Here is a 16,457-nt window from a genome sequence, read left to right as displayed (position 1 = left end):
ATTCCCTTCTCACTCACCTCACTAGCCCCCACCCTCGCGTTCGTTACTCTCGTTTGCTCTCAGCGGCCACACCTTGGACTACCTGTCATTGTGTGTTTGATTGGTCTTGTGCCGAACACACACTTTTAGTTTCAAGTATCAATTACCTTCACGCACCTGTGGTGCATTCTAATTAGTTCCCCTGTGGGCTTTAAGTACCTGGCTCTTCCCCTCTGTTGGTCGTCGGGTCGTGCCGTAACATGCCGTTTCATTCGGTATCATATTCTCTATCACCAGGACTCCTTCGGGAGGTCCTCTGTCTGTTTATGCTGTTTTCATCTCCGGCGTGACATGCGCTCCAGCCTTCGCCTCCTGTCGCCGTTGCCTGAGGTAGACACTGGACTGCGCTCTCTAGACTTCCACGGGAGGCTTCCCAGTGTTCCACTTCAGACCCCCGCGCAGCAGACATCCTGACGCTCATCCAGACCTCCGAGCCTGGCGCGCTCTTCCGCGCAGACGCACTCCAGATGCGTCCTCCGTACCGGCGCGCACTCCAACCAGGCGCGCATCCAGACCTCCACGCAGCAGATGCGCTCTTCACTCCAGGCGCGCATCCAGATCTTCACCATCCAGACCTCCGAGCCTGGCACGCTCTTCCGCGCAGACGCACTCCAGATGCGTCCTCTGTACCGGCGCGCACTCCAAGCAGTCGCGCACCACTCAGACCTTCGCGCCTGATGCGCCCTTCGTACCGGCGCGTACTCCAAGCAGTCGCGCACCACTCTGACCTCCGCTTGGACAACCGGTTCCCCGGTGGCGACGCTCTCGCCCCGTTCTGTTCCAACGCTCTTTACGCACAACGCCTGGGTGAGTTTTTTATGACTGTCCTTGATCCAATTCCGTTTTTCGTGTGTTTTAAAACACTGAAGATTTCCAGCTTTTATCAGACAGTCACTCACCCAGCGTTTTAGCCATTTTTGGATTGTTTTCATTGGGATAATATTTTGGCCTTTACATCGCCTCACTGTGTGTTTTCACACCGAAGATATTTTATTCACTTGGATTGTGTTTGGGACGTTTACTCACAGTGTGTATATTACACCGAAGATTCTGTCACCTTGATAACTCTGTTTTTGGGACTAGTCACCTCTCCTGCACCTGCTCTGTTTTCCCCATTGTACTCTGAGCTAACCCACTCCTCTCTCCCTCTCGGCCCCGTTTACCCACCTCGGAGATCTGCCGAGAGAAGTCTGCAGAGCGGCTCTGATGTTCCCACCTGCTTCCCCAGACTACCATCCCGGGAGAAGCTGCAGAGCAGCAGCCTCATTATTGCTTTTTCCAAGGCCTTGCCCTGTTTTTCCCTAGTCCTCCTAGTCCTCCCTATCTAGTCCTCCCAGTGCTCCCTGTCCCCAGCCCGCCTCCGCGGGCCCCTGTCCCTGTCTCCCCTCTCTAGTCCTCCTAGTCCTCCCTGTCCAGTTCCTCCTAGTTCCTCCCTGTTCCTGCCTTGTCCCTTGCCCCGGCCCTGTTTTCCTTTAGCCTTCCCTTTGCCTTCCCCTTAGCCAGCTCGCCTCTTAAAGGCACTGGGCCTTCCCTTTTTTCTTGTTTATCCAGTAGTGGTGTTCTCCCTTAAAGGGACAGTGCCTTTTTTCTGATTGTTTTCAATAAATGCCCGTTCTTGGCTTACTCTCATACCTGTCTTGTGTTGTGCGATTGGGGTCGGTTACAAACCATAACAGAAATATTATTATAGAATATAGAATATATGCTTATACATTACCTTATTATAGCCAATTCACACATTTATATATATATATATACATATAGTATCTTTCAAATGCCCGAGTTCAATTTGGATTTAGTATCACCAGGCATGCATAATAACAGATAATAATATCTACTGTAATCGACTGTACTTTTTTATTTTTCTCATAGTGCAAGCATTTTGAAACTAATTTCAGATCTAGTTGTTCCTATATGCTAACAATAGGGAGGAGAAACTAACTGCGTTTCAATATTTGTCAAATCGTTACCTTTTGTGGCTTATTATCAAGAATAATAACATTTATTGACATATTCCATAATTCAACTCTGAACTTTGAACCCCCATAGAACTTGAAGGGAAATGTAGTTTGAAAAAATGTCAACGACAGCCCTGAGTGCCCTCGACAAAATGGCCACAAAAAAACTACAATTTGCGGGTTTTTTTTATTTCCAAAATGGTCGCCGGCTCGGATATACTTCTTCAAAATGAGAAGGTAAAACCTTATTATGACACTTATAACCTATTGCTAACCTATTGCCAACCTAACGTTTTACATTCTACATGCTTTTGTGACATCTTTGTGATATTAATACTTGAAAACGGTTGATTTTAAAATCGCAAATGATTTTCATCATTCATAAAAATATGGATCTATGATCATAATGGCAAAAGGGGTCGGTACCGACCCAGAGGGGTGGAACAGGTTTCGTCTCAGGTGGTAGAGGCGCTGCTTCGCCTTTTTTACGACTGTGTCTATGTGTGTTGACCATGTCAGATCCTCTGAGATGTAGACCCCCAGGTACTTGAAGCTGCTCACCCTGTCCACGGTAGCCCCGTTTATCCTCAGTGGTGTGTGTGTCTCCTGCTGTCCTCTCCTATAATCCACGATCAGCTCCTTGGTTTTACCAATGTTCAGGAGCAGGCTGTTGTCCTGGCACCAGCATTCCAGTACCTCAACCTCCTCCCGGTAGGCCTTCTCGTCGTTGTCCGAGATCAGCCCCACCACCACCGTGTCGTCTGCAAACTTCACTATGGAGTTGGAGCTGAACTTGGCCACACAGTCGTGTGTGTATAGTGAGTACAGCAGGGGGCTCAGAACACAGCCCTGGGGGGACCCGATGCTCAGGGTGATGGTGTTGGAGGTCTGACCCCCCACCCTGACCGCCTGGGGTCTTTCACTCAGAAAGTCCAGTATCCAGGCGCTCAGAGCGGAGCTCAGACCCAGCTCGATCAGCTTGTGGGGACTATGGTGTTGAACGCTGAGCTGTAGTCAATGAACAACAGTCTCACATAGCCCCCCTTCTGACGGTCCAGGTGAGAGAGGGTGCTGTGCAGTACTTGGGAGACCGCATCGTCAGGGACCTGTTTGGCCTGTATGCAAATTGCATAGGGTCCATATCACTGGGGAGGGAGGCACAAATGTGATCCTTGACCAGCCTCTCGAAACATTTCATGGCCACAGAGGTGAGTGCCACCGGTCTGTAGTCATTGAGACCTGCTGGGGAGGGTTTCTTTGGTACCGGGATAATGGTAGACATCTTGAAGCAGGCAGGGACCACTGACTCCTTCAGGGATCGATTAAATATGGTGGTGAACACAGGGACTTAAGTATGCGTCCTGTCATTCCATCTGGGCCAGCCGTCTTCCTGGTGTTCACCTGCATAAATGCTCTTCTCACACTGTGTACCGTCAATGAGAGAGCGTCCCCGCCCCCCCGCGGATGCCCCCCTCCCTCCACAACAGCCGGCGCACCAGTGACGTCACTAGCCGTTGAGCTAGCAGCGCCACTGTTTGCACCAAACCGCGTGTAGAAGGTGTTGAGCTGGTCCGCAAGGGAGGCGTCGTCGCTCCCCATTGAGGGGGCGCTGACTTTGTAGTCAGTTATAGTCCTCAGTCCCTGCCATAAGCCTCTTGTGTCATTCTGTGCCTCTTGTGTCATTCTCTCCCATATATAATAGCTGCTCTTTGAGAGCCGTTTTGAAGGTGGGTAGTGATTCACATTCCTTTACAGCTGTGGGTAGGGCGTTCCACATTGATGTGGCATAATTGCAAAATGTGTCCCTTGTTTGAGCCGAATCTGGGTTTAACATGATTTGTGGAGCTCCCTCTGGTGTTGTGATCGTGGTATTCACTGACCTTTGGGAAGTATTTTGACATGTACATGGGTACCTTAGTCGTATAGTGTATCTTGTAGACCAGGCCCATTGCAAGTTGCTGTACTCTGTCGTCTACTCTAAGCCATCCTAGGTTGTCAAAGTGGGCAGGCGTGAGGTGGGTTCTAGGAGTAAGGTCAAGCAGTAGTCTGACCAGTTTGTTTTGTGATGTTTGTAATCTTGTTTTTAGCGCCTTTGAGGTGCTTTGGTACCATGAGGTGCAAGCATAGCCGTAGTACCCTTGAATGAGTACTCCTGCCAGAGTCTTCAGGGTATTCTTGTTTACCAGACAGGAGATCCGGTACAAGAATCGAGTTCGTTGGTTGACTTTTTTTATTACATTGGATGCCATTTTGTCACAGGAAAGATTAGCCTCTAGGATGGAACCCAGGTAGGTAATTTCATCTTTCCTTGTGACAATATTGTCACCCACTGTAACTGAGAAGCCGTCGGTCTTGCTGAGTTTGTTATTTGAACCGAAGAGAATGGACTCTGTTTTGCCCATGTGTAATGATAGTTTGTTATCAGCGAGCCAGGTGCAGATTTTGCCTAGTTCCGAGCTGAGGGTTTTTTCAACCTGCAACTTGTTCTTGTCAGAGACCAGCAGGGCTGAGTCGTCCGCGAACAGGAACAAGTTGCAGTCACAAGCTGATGACATGTCATTTGCATAAATTAGGAACAGTGGTCACCGTGTTGATGTCAAATACATAATCACAGTGCGAACATTTAACATTGTACCAGTGTTTAATGATTTTCCAAAGTGGCAGCGCGACCCCTGTGTTACTGTCTCCATGTCTCGTCCCCTTCCTGCTCTTCCCTCCAGAATGTCTCCGTGTCTCGTCCCCTTCCTGCTCTTCCCTCCAGAACGTCTCCGTGTCTCGTCCCCTTCCTGCTCTTCCCTCCAGAACGTCTCTGTGTCTCGTCCCCTTCCTGCTCTTCCCTCCAGAATGTCTCTGTGTCTCGTCTCCTTCCTGCTCTTCCCTCCAGAACGTCTCCGTGTCTCGTCCCCTTCCTGCTCTTCCCTCCAGAACGTCTCTGTGTCTCGTCCCCTTCCTGCTCTTCCCTCCAGAATGTCTCTGTGTCTCGTCCCCTTCCTGCTCTTCCCTCCAGAACGTCTCTGTGTCTCGTCCCCTTCCTGCTCTTCCCTCCAGAATGTCTCCGTGTCTCGTCTCCTTCCTGCTCTTCCCTCCAGAACGTCTCTGTGTCTCGTCCCCTTCCTGCTCTTCCCTCCAGAATGTCTCTGTGTCTCGTCTCCTTCCTGCTCTTCCCTCCAGAACGTCTCCGTGTCTCGTTCCCTTCCTGCTCTTCCCTCCAGAATGTCTCTGTGTCTCGTCTCCTTCCTGCTCTTCCCTCCAGAATGTCTCCGTGTCTCGTCCCCTTCCTGCTCTTCCCTCCAGAACGTCTCCGTGTCTCGTCCCCTTCCTGCTCTTCCCTCCAGAACGTCTCCGTGTCTCGTCCCCTTCCTGCTCTTCCCTCCAGAATGTCTCCGTGTCTCGTCTCCTTCCTGCTCTTCCCTCCAGAATGTCTCTGTGTCTCGTCTCCTTCCTGCTCTTCCCTCCAGAACGTCTCTGTGTCTCGTCCCCTTCCTGCTCTTCCCTCCAGAATGTCTCCGTGTCTCGTCCCCTTCCTGCTCTTCCCTCCAGAACGTCTCCATGTCTCGTCCCCTTCCTGCTCTTCCCTCCAGAACGTCTCCGTGTCTCGTCTCCTTCCTGCTCTTCCCTCCAGAACGTCTCCGTGTCTCGTCCCCTTCCTGCTCTTCCCTCCAGAACGTCTCTGTGTCTCATCTCCTTCCTGCTCTTCCCTCCAGAATGTCTCCGTGTCTCGTCTCCTTCCTGCTCTTCCCTCCAGAACGTCTCCGTGTCTCGTCCCCTTCCTGCTCTTCCCTCCAGAATGTCTCCGTGTCTCGTCCCCTTCCTGCTCTTCCCTCCAGAATGTCTCCGTGTCTCGTCCCCTTCCTGCTCTTCCCTCCAGAACGTCTCTGTGTCTCGTCTCCTTCCTGCTCTTCCCTCCAGAACGTCTCCGTGTCTCGTCCCCTTCCTGCTCTTCCCTCCAGAACGTCTCTGTGTCTCGTCCCCTTCCTGCTCTTCCCTCCAGAATGTCTCTGGAATGTCTTCGGTTACGGAAGCAGCCGGTTGACAAGGTGATAGTGATGGGGTGGGTGGGTGGGTGCTAATGAGTTAGGACCAATCAGATCCCAGGCAGCAGGGTTAGGGTGAATAGAGATACAACACAGAGAAGCTGTTTTAAACACAGTCTTAGTTTTATTCAGTAGTTCAACACATGGAATCTTCAGGCAGGACAAAACGACCAATCACAAACAGGGAGGATATGACATCATACAGACAGACGATCTGATTGGCCAGCCGGGCCTAAAACCAGGAAGTGGAATCACTCTTTTAAAGGGTCAGGATTGGTGGAGAGCGATAAAGGGGGCGTGTCAGACAGTAAACAGCCTCACGTGGCACAACGGGGGTGATTGACAGGTGTGGAGAGAGTCAGGTGGTCTGAGTACTGACCGCTGTGTGTGCGTGTGCGTGTGTGCGTGTGTGTGTGTGAGAAGGGAGGGAGGGGTGCAGGGTGCTGATTCTGGGCCTGACACCGTGGTTGTCATGGTAATGTTGCTCCACCCCTTCCTAACTAGTTAACTAACTAACTAACTAACTAACTAACTAACTAGCTGACCTGCTAACTAGACACACAGTCGTACTGCTGTTAGAGAGAAAAATTATAAGAAAATGTTTAATACCCCCCCCCCCCCCCCCCCCCCCGGCTAGAGGAGCTAAACGCTATCCTCCTCATCGTCTTCATCACCACTATCAATCACCCCTTGTATCTGAGATACAACCCAGTCATATCAAACACACACACGCACACGCACACACGCACACGCACACGCACACACACACACGCACACACACACTGGTCACTCTTACACAAAATCTCTTTTTTTCACAAGTAGGATTCTCCTCTAAACTCCTTTCTATTCTATTGGTTTAAATAGATTTATCCTGATGCAGAGACCGGGAATAGAGAGGACTGCAAGAGCAGCTGCATGGCTTTAGAATGTGCTGTACATTCTACCTGCTCTAGCTCTATGAGCTCATAAACACCGTCTATACCCATTCTACCTGCTCTAGTTCTATGAGCTCATAAACACCTTCTATACCCATTCTACCTGCTCTAGTTCTATGAGCTCATAAACACCTTCTATACCCATTCTACCTGCTCTAGTTCTATGAGCTTATAAACACCGTCTATACCCATTCTACCTGCTCTAGTTCTATGAGCTCATAAACACCTTCTATACCCATTCTACCTGCTCTAGTTCTATGAGCTCATAAACACCTTCTATACCCATTCTACCTGCTCTAGTTCTATGAGCTCATAAACACCATATAACATTCTACCTGCTCTAGTTCTATGAGCTCATAACACCTTCTATACCCATTCTACCTGCTCTAGTTCTATGAGCTCATAAACACCATATAACATTCTACCTGCTCTAGTTCTATGAGCTCATAAACACCATATAACATTCTACCTGCTCTAGTTCTATGAGCTCATAAACACCATATAACATTCTACCTGCTCTAGTTCTATGAGCTCATAAACACCATATAACATTCTACCTGCTCTAGTTCTATGAGCTCATAAACACCATATAACATTCTACCTGCTCTAGTTCTATGAGCTCATAAACACCATATGGCATTCTACCTGCTCTAGTTCTATGAGCTCATAAACACCTTCTATACCCATTCTACCTGCTCTAGTTCTATGAGCTCATAAACACCTTCTATACCCATTCTACCTGCTCTAGTTCTATGAGCTCATAAACACCTTCCAGAAATGGAATTCAGTTTGTTTCTAGGTGAAGTAATATAATTCTGATGGGATTATTGATCTATTGCTTCATGAAATGAGAAAGTGAACAATGTAAACAAACTGCTTGTGTGTGTGATATATGCTAGTCTTAATGCAGCCTGTGACTATATTATTCAAAAAGAATATACTGATTTCTATTTATTTTTATATACATCATCTTTTTTTCTTGTTTTATAATCTTAAACTGTGACACCATGATATTTACTCAGACAATAACCGTACCATAAAAATCTCATATCGCTAGTAGAGATGTTACGGTCTCATATCATGACATCACTAGTAGAGATGTTATGGTCTCATATCATGACATCACTAGTAGAGATGTTATGGTCTCATATCATGACATCACTAGTAGAGATGTTATGGTCTCATATCATGACATCACCAGTAGAGATGTTATGGTCTCATATCATGACATCACTAGTAGAGATGTTATGGTCTCATATCATGACATCACCAGTAGAGATGTTATTGTGTCATATCATGACATCACCAGTAGAGATGTTATGGTGTCATATGACATCACCAGTAGAGATATTATGGTGTCATATGACATCACTAGTAGAGATGTTATGGTGTCATATGACATCACTAGTAGAGATGTTATGGTGTCATATGACATCACTAGTAGAGATGTTATGGTGTCATATGACATCACCAGTAGAGATGTTATGGTGTCATATGACATCACTAGTAGAGATGTTATGGCAATTCATGATGTATTTTTGTACGTCTGGGTACCGGGGAGACACAAGGGTCTCGAGCTTGAGAATCCATGCTTTACATAAATAAATCTATGATCACTAAATCATAAATATATGATCACTTTATAACTCAATACATTGGTATCCTTTAAATATTGAATCACTTGCTGTCCATTCTGCCTACTCTAGCTCTATGAGCTCAAAAACACCTTTATACCCATTCTAGAAATTGTCACTCGATTGCGTCATGAAATAAGAAAGTGCACAATGTAAACAAACTGCTTGTGTGTGTGTGTGTGTGTTATTGTATATTCTCAGTTTGAGATCACCTATGATAATAGATAAAAGAATAATAAAGTCACAAACAATGAGACCAAAATCATGAAAGTCAACAAATAAAAACAAATGAACACATTCAAAATACATGTAAATAAACAATGAAACAATTAAAATGTGAATAAATAGATAGTTCAATAAATAAATAGATAAATAAAGTGATTGATTGAAAGATTGGAAAGAGTGATGTGTCGAGAGAGAGAAATTACTGTAATAGTCTTCATGTAGAGACAAATATAAAGAGAGAGAGACTATAGTCTCCATGTAGATTATACCCTAATAGAGAGAGATATAAAGAGAGAGAAAGAGAGAGAGAAAGAGAGATAATGAGAGAGATACAGAGAGAGAGAGACCAAGAGACAGAGAAAAAAAGAGAGATACAGAGAGAGAGAGCTACACAGAGAGAGATAGAGATAGAGAGAGCTACACAGAGAGAAAGAGGGAGAGAGAGAGAGATAACTACACAGAGTGAGAGAGAGACAGAGAGAGAGAGACAGATATACAGAGAGAGAGCTACACAGAGTGAGAGAGAGAGATACAGAGAGAGAGAGGGAGAGAAAGCGAGAGAGAGAGAGACAGAGAGAGAGAGACATGTAGAGGGATGAGGGAGGGGTGTATGGATTAGGGCTCCAGATTAAGAGATTACAGAAAGAGAGAGACGGAGGGATGAAGAGAACAACAGATAAACAGAAAACAGAGATGGAGAAAACATACTCCCCCTCTCCTCTCTCTCTCTCTTCTCTCATCCTCTCCTCTCCTCTACCTCTATCCTCCGCTCCTCTACCTCTATCCTCCTCTCCTCCTCTTTTCCCCTCTCCTCCTCTCCTCTCCTCTCTCTCTCCTCTCTCCTCCTCTCCTTTCCTCTCTCCTCCTCTCTTTTCCTCTCTCTCCTCCTCTCCTTTCCTCTCTCCTCTCTCTCTCCTCTCTCTCCTCTCCTCTCTCCTCCTCTCTTTTCCTCTCTCTCCTCTCTCTCCTCTCCTCCTCTCCTTTCCTCTCTCCTCCTATTCTCTCTCTCTCCTCTCCTCCTCTCATTTCCTCTCATTTCCTCTCTCCTCCCCTTCTCTCTCTCTCCTCTCTCCTCCTCTCCTTTCATCTCTCCTCCTCTCCTTTCCTCTCCTCCTCCTCTCCTCTCTCTCTCCTCCTCTCCTCCTCTCCTTTCCTCTCATCTCCTCTATCGTGTGTTTCAGTACTTTTTATAGTAGATAGTGATTCACAATGGCAGTGACATCTGTGTGTGTTTGTGTGTGTGTGTGTGTGTGTGTGTGTGTGTGTGTTGGTCTGTGTGTGTGTGTGTGTGTGTGTGGTATGTGTGTATATGTATGTGTATATTAATGTGGACATGTATGTGTGTATATGTATGTGAATATCAGTGTGTACTGTATATGTATGTGTATATGTAAGTGTGTATCAGTGTGTATATCAGTGTGTACTGTATATGTATGTGTATATGTATGTGTGTATCAGTGTGTATATCAGTGTGTACTGTATATGTATGTGTGTATCAGTGTGTGTATCAGTGTGTATATCAGTGTGTACTGTATATGTATGTGTATATGTATGTGTGTATCAGTGTGTGTATCAGTGTGTGTATCGTCTAGCTCCTGTTGATCCTCAGTTTAAAGGAGACTCTCCCAGCGAACTTGTCTCTCTCCTCTGCAGCGACCAGCGTGTTGGAGTTGATTTTACACTCGACCGACACGTCTGCGTTCATCGAGATGTTCAGGAACTTTACAGCCACTAACGGCTGCGTGTAGTTCACCTGAAAACACACAAGACATTAGTTATTCACCTGAAAACACAGAAGTCAAGTCAAGAGTTTTATTTGTCACGGCATACAAGCATACAGTGAAATGCGGGGGGTCATGCCCGCAGCGATTGTGCAATAATACAAGTAATAAGAAAGGAATGAGAATAAGACATTTGTGCAATAATACAACAATAATACAAGTAATAAGAATAGACATAACAGGTATAATGTACATACGTTTACAAAAAGCATGGTAAGACATGCGATAGTCCTGCGATAGTGCAATGCAATGTTAGCTACGGATGAGGCACTGGGTCTTATGTACACAATACTATACAATACTATACTATACAATCTGCAGTTATACTGTGTTTCCTTATGCTAGCTTGCTATATCCATCTATTTACTATACAAGAACCATCAATTTTTTTTTTTTTTTAAGTGACCTTTCCATTGTGTAAAGTGACCGTGTGTTGAGCGTGTGCAGCATGTGTGTGTGTGTTCATGCTAAAGTGACTGCTAGTGTGTGAGCGTATACAGTGTGTGTGTTGTGTGTGTGCTCATGTGTTCTTGTGTGTGGAGAGTTCAGTGTTCAGGGCTCTGATGGCCTGGGGGAAGAAGCTGAGTCGACGTCTCTCTGTCCTCGTTACTGGTGCTCGCAGGCTCTGGATTTGCACCTCTTCTTATAAGACCTGCAGGGGTGGTAGTGCAATACCCGTGGTACGCTCAATAGAGCGCACCACTCTCTGTAGGGCCTTCTTGTCCTGTGCCGTGCTGTTTCCATACCAGGCAGTGATGTTTCCAGTCAAGATGCTCTCTACAGCTCCGGAGTAGAAGGACTGGAGTATCTTCCCCGATACTCTGAACTTCCTTAACTGTCTCAGGTGGTAGAGGCGCTGCTTCGCCTTCTTTACGACTGAGTCTATGTGTGTTGTCCATGTCAGGTCCTCTGAGATGTGGACCCCCAGGTACTTAAAACTGCTCACCCTGTCCACGGTAGCCCCGTTTATCCTCAGTGGTGTGTGTGTCCCCTGCTGAGTAGGGGATATCTGCAGAGCCACAGAGCCCAGGCGTGGACGGGTTTGAGGCGGGGCTTCGTGGCGTAGACAAGTATTAGTGGCCTGGACAAGTATGTGCTGGAGTGCGCAATGTGTGTGCGCATGCGTGTGGACTGGAGCAGTGAGAGTATAAAGAGTCAATTTTTTCCTAACTCTTTCTCACAGTGTGGTGTGCGCAGTGTTAATTTTTTATTTTGCATACTAATGTTCTGTGTCTTGAGTCGTACTTGTATTGAAAAACTGATTTTATATGTCTGAGGAGAAGACTGGTACTCATCATCTTCGTCTCCACAAAGTACTGGGGGGTCTACTGTATAAGAAAAATTACATGTGAAGTATGTTGTGTGCCAGGTTAATGTACTCTACTGGATAAAAGCGTCAGCTAAATGACTAAATGTAAATGTAAATGTATTCCCCCTAGTAAATGTATATACTCTATTATTACTATATTTTTGTATCACAAACAGTGCTGTATATCTGTAGATCTGGTATGTCATAAATGTCTAGATGTAACATTACTGTTCTGAAGGGCCAGATTAACACTGAGAATCTACGTTTATTATTTTATATAACTTGTATATTATTTATATATATAAGCTATATACCTTTAAGCCTCCGTTTGAATCATAGCATTATTCGCTTTCCTCATTGGACACCGCCCTTGGCATTGACGGCGCCAACAGTCGGGCCCCCCAGACAAGTTCAAAGACGAGTCCGGACAAGTTGAGACATGCCCTTGGCCAGCGCATTGATTCCGGACAAGAGATTCTGTTGCGCTCTAGAAATCACTCTGAGTATATATTGTGAAAGGCGCAAGCAGCAGCAGTGCGAAACCTAAACATGTGAAGTGCGAAGTGAACCCAGTAACTAGTGTGAACCTTAGCAAGTGTGTGTGGACTTAACGTAATTAGTATCAGAACACGAGGTGAACCTAACAGCAGAACGATTGGACATGTGAGCAGTGGAACCTACCGGCGGTGTATCGTTACGGATAGCTAGTAGCTCCTTAGATACGACCTTGATATTGTAGAACCATGGTTGGTGTATTATAGTGAATTGTGTAAACGTAGTAACGTGGAGAAGAGCATCGTTAATACCATTGGCGTTTGGATTTAACTACACCTGAAGATCTGCATCGGGCTAGCTTCGAGGACGAAGCTAGCTAGCTATCATCACTGCCGTCGGGCATTGGATTAAGAGCTATTACCCTGCTATCGAGCACTTGGATTACAAGGACTGGATCCGTATGAGACCCCTTTTCTTCAGTGACCAGCAGGAGTATCCGACTATTCTTCAATTCCTCTGGAGCTTACCACTCCGTGGGGGAAATCACCAGTCTCCAGCTATACCCCTCGTTTGCCCTGTATCGCCATCTCACTCCATGCAGCGTTCCGGTCGAGTATTATTAACCTAGGAATTATTCATTCCCACTGACTTTGATACTCTGACATTCTACTATCATTCGCCATAAAAGAGCAACGTACTAATTCTCAGTTGTACATTTGATATTGCTAATAAAATACTGTAAACATTATCTCTTTGTCCCCGTGCAGTATATTGAGTGTCTGCCATATTTAACTGTACTGTCTGGCAAGTAATAATAATATTTTGTAGTGGTTTAATCTAAACAATCTTTAATACAGTCAGGGTTTTGTAACCCCTCAGTTACAATTGGTCCTTCGAGTCGGAGGGTATCAGTAATAATAATCATATTAATAATAATATGGCCAGCGGCGGACACTCTCCAAACGGCTCCCCCACACTAGAGCGCCCTAGGCGCCAGCGTCAGCCCCCTCCACACTTGGACGACTACGCTGTAGATCTACCTCCTAGTTTATCTAAAAGGACGTTAAGCACGGATAAAATTAGTAGCTTAAGTATGCCCAACCTTATCGACCTGTCAGCCCCACTGGTAGAGACCCAAGCTGGTTTAAGCGAAACTGACTTAGCTCACGGGGGGGGACAAGCGGGACATGACTTGACTATGCCCAAAGACCACCGCGCCACCGAGATGGACCTCGGAGCGCCAGAAGATAAAGACCGCGCCTCCGAGATGGACCTCGGAGCGCAAGAGGATAACGAACGCGCCCCCGAGATGGACCTCGGTGTGCACCATAGAAAAGAGTGCCGCGCCTCCGAGATGGACCTCGGAGCGCGGGAGAAGATAAAATACAGCGCCCCCGAGATGGACCTCGGAGCGCGTAAAGAGAACAGGTCAACGCCAAGCCCTGTCAACTCCAGATCACCATCATCAGCGTCATCCCCAAGCGAGGCCGACCAGAGGCTAGCGCAAGTCCTGATCGCCACGCTGACAGCTTCAACGGAAAGAGACCGCCTCCAGGGTGAGCATGACCGCCTCCAGGCGCAACGAGAGAGTGAACGCGAACACCTCAGACTGGAAGAGAGGCGCCTCCAGGCTCAAGAAACCATGGAGCGAGACCGCGCCAATGCACAGCACGACGCAGCCAATGCCCAGCGCGAGGCGGAACGAGACCGTCTGCAGGCGCAAATGATGGAGCAAGCGCTCCAGAGGGTGACTCCCCACTCCTCCACCCGGAGCTCCCGGAGATCATCACGACACGGGTCGAGGGCACCTTCCCCTCCCCGACCAATCTACACGGGACCCAGCCAACGGGAAGAACCTGCTTACGTCGCCGAGAAACTAACCAAGCGACTACAAAGCCTAGCGGAGGACGAGGGAGGACAGAAAGCCCACACGCACAAACCCATCTCAGACCAGGAGGAACAGTACAGCCCCGATCTCAGCCCCGACACGCTGCGTTACGAACCCCCAACCCTTCCCAGGGGTGAGTTTAAGCAACAGACAGCACCGAGGAGCAGTACCTGGGGGCCCGGCCTCTGGTTCCCACCCAGCACGAACCCACGACCCCACGTACGGGGAGACTCGCCAAGGAGGCCTCTCCCCCTACGCGCATCAGTGTCACAGCCATCCATGGCATCTTACATTGGGACACCCACATTCCCAGACTTTACGCGAGAAGACAGAGCGCAGTATACCGAACTGCGCATGTGTTTAGAGACCATTATGTCCGGAGTACAGGACGAGTCCTACAAATATGCCATCCTCCTCAAGCACCTCAAAGTAACCAGAGCGCACAACATAGCGCTGGCATACTCTAACTCACAGACTCCCTACTCTGATGCCCTGGTGGCCCTCAACGCGCATTACGGACGTACATGGGACTATGTCATTCAGGAGATACGTGAGATTGAACGTCTCCCCCCAGCTAAAGACAATCGAGCCCTGGATGCCCTATCCATTAAAGTACAATCCCTGGTAGGGATGCTCGGGTCACAAGGGGATGTACGAGTTGTACGCCAACTCCAATGTGGAGCGGATATTAGAGAAGCTCCCCCCATCCCGCCAAGAACGTTTTCGGCGGCAAAGAGATCACCGTGACCCCAACGGCCCAGAACAATCACTCCTAGACCTTGCTGACTTCCTAGCCAGAGAGGTCAGCAGCCTACGGATCGACACCTTCGCGTGGGGCGGCTCTAACACTAAAGAGGGACGAGAAGGTTTAAAGACCACAGCAGGCCCAACCGTGATGCATCAGGCCGAGTCGGTGCCGCGACAAAGGAGCCATAACCCCCCCCCCCCCCGCTAAGGGAAAATGGAAGATCGCATGCCAATATTGTGACAACGAACACTGGCTGTCACAATGCGACGCATTTAAGAAATTGACTGCCGAAGACGTGAGTCAGTGGATTAAAGCGAACCGCCGCTGCTTCCGCTGCGCGTGCAGCCACATGGCAGCTGAGTGCCGCCTCAAGAAAAGGTGCGGCAAGTGTGACGGCGCCCACCTAGAAGTCCTACACGAGAGCAACAAACGGAGACATGGACCCCCTGCAATTTGCATACCGCCCCAACAGGTCCACGGAGGACGCCATATCCCATGTGCTGCACACAGCAGCATCACACCTGGACAAGAGGCAGGGGAACTATGTGAGAATGCTATTCATCGACTACAGCTCGGCATTCAATACCATAGTCCCCTCCATACTCATAGCCAAGCTCAGGGACCTGGGCTTGGGCTATGACCTCTGCCAGTGGGTCTTGGACTTCCTGACTGGCAGACCCCAGGTGGTGAGAGCAGGCAACTGCACCTCCTCATCCATCACCCTCAACATAGGGGCCCCCCAGGGCTGTGTTCTGAGTCCCCTCCTCTACTCCCTGTACACACACGACTGTGTGGCTCAGCGGAGTAGCAATACAATCGTCAAATTTGCTGACGACACAGTGGTGGTGGGCCTGATCTCTGCCAACGACGAGAGGGCCTACCTGGAAGAGGTCAAGGTCCTGGCGGGATGGTGCCAGGAAAACAGCCTCTCCCTGAACGTCAGCAAAACAAAGGAGATGATTGTGGACTTCAGGAGGTCGGGGGTCAAGGACTACAGCCCCCTCAGCATCGACGGGGCACCGGTTGAGAGAGTCAACAGCTTCAAGGACCTCGGAGCCTACATATCCGAGGACTTGACATGGACCACACACATTAACAGTGTGGTGAAGAAGGCACGACAACGCCTCTACTTCCTCAGGCGCCTAAGGAAGTTCCAAGTCAGCCAGAAGATCCTTAAGAACTTCTACTCATGTACAATAGAGAGCATCTTGACCGGCAACATCACCTCCTGGTTTGGGAATAGCACTGCAAAAGACCAAAGCAGACTACAAAGAGTGACACGTTCAGCCGAACGCACAATTGGAGGGGGGCTCCCCACCCTCCAGAACATTTACTACAAGCGTTGCAAGGGCAAGGCTAAGAGAATCATTAAAGACTCCAGTCACCCGAACAACTGCCTCTTCGAACTGCT

The 16,457-nt window shown here is 48.0% G+C and overlaps 1 pseudogene across 1 annotated transcript in view; it reads right to left on the bottom strand.

Annotated features, from left to right (window-relative positions):
• Nucleotides 1-10,413: 10,413 nt before the first annotated feature.
• Nucleotides 10,414-16,457, bottom strand: part of LOC311226663 (sodium/potassium-transporting ATPase subunit beta-2-like) — a 135,429-nt pseudogene continuing 129,385 nt past the window's right edge. The window contains exon 7 of the transcript in view: nt 10,414-10,578. The product of the transcript in view is annotated as a sodium/potassium-transporting ATPase subunit beta-2-like (transcript). The remainder of the gene's footprint in view (nt 10,579-16,457) is intronic.

The sequence above is a fragment of the Notolepis coatsorum genome (assembly GCF_963971535.1).
Source record: "Notolepis coatsorum genome assembly, chromosome: 4".
Taxonomy (NCBI): Eukaryota; Metazoa; Chordata; class Actinopteri; order Aulopiformes; family Paralepididae; genus Notolepis; species Notolepis coatsorum.
Note: the sequence above shows the minus strand (reverse complement) of the source record. Positions and strands in the feature narration are given on the sequence as shown.